Below are 766 nucleotides of genomic sequence, written 5' to 3'. Positions count from 1 at the left end.
TTTCGTTCGTACTACTGTGTAGAGATATAATAATAAGTGAGAGTAGGTGGGGTGGGGGGGGGCTTGACTTTTTGACTTTGGTTCAGCCGCCTCAGAGAAAGAGAAGAAGAAATTTGAAGAATTACAGGCGCTACCATAATATGTGTATCCGCATGATGTGTTCTTCATTGCTGGATAACTCTGATTTGACTCTCTTCAAAAACAAGATAATGAAAATAAAAAGGAAGGTTAAGTAAAATCATATAAACAGATAGAAAATGCATAAATATAGAGAAAGAAAATCAGGGATCGAAAGATCCAATTTAAAGGGTATGGAATCGAGTGGTACAATACCCAAGAATTTGTTGTGGGAGAAAAACAGGAGTACCCCGAAAAAACTTAGTTTCACTGATCGGGCACCGAATGTTCTACTGTGCAACTGAAACGTGAATAAAAAAGCTATTATTAAACATAATTGGAGCGTCACTGAATTAATACAGCTGCTTGGGTTCTAGAAGAGATTGATAAATGCTTGGGAAAGAGAAAGAACATTCGTCGTCCAGGGTGTAGTTGTCGTTTCTGATCGTTTTGGGTGCCTCGTGTGACATTTGAGTTCGGCACCAACTTCTCGGTGTCTTCTGGAAGAGATTTAGGCTTAACAAAACTTTTCAGTTGATCACTTTTTCGTGAGGAATTACTGTGAAACATTGCTTTGGGTTGCGGCTTCGGACCACAGAGCAATCAGTGAGTTGACTTGGGTTTCTTTAGTTTTAGTATTTGTTTGCGT

Source organism: Limulus polyphemus, unplaced genomic scaffold (genome assembly GCF_000517525.1).
Source record: "Limulus polyphemus unplaced genomic scaffold, Limulus_polyphemus-2.1.2 Scaffold765, whole genome shotgun sequence".
Taxonomy (NCBI): Eukaryota; Metazoa; Arthropoda; class Merostomata; order Xiphosura; family Limulidae; genus Limulus; species Limulus polyphemus.
Note: the sequence above shows the minus strand (reverse complement) of the source record.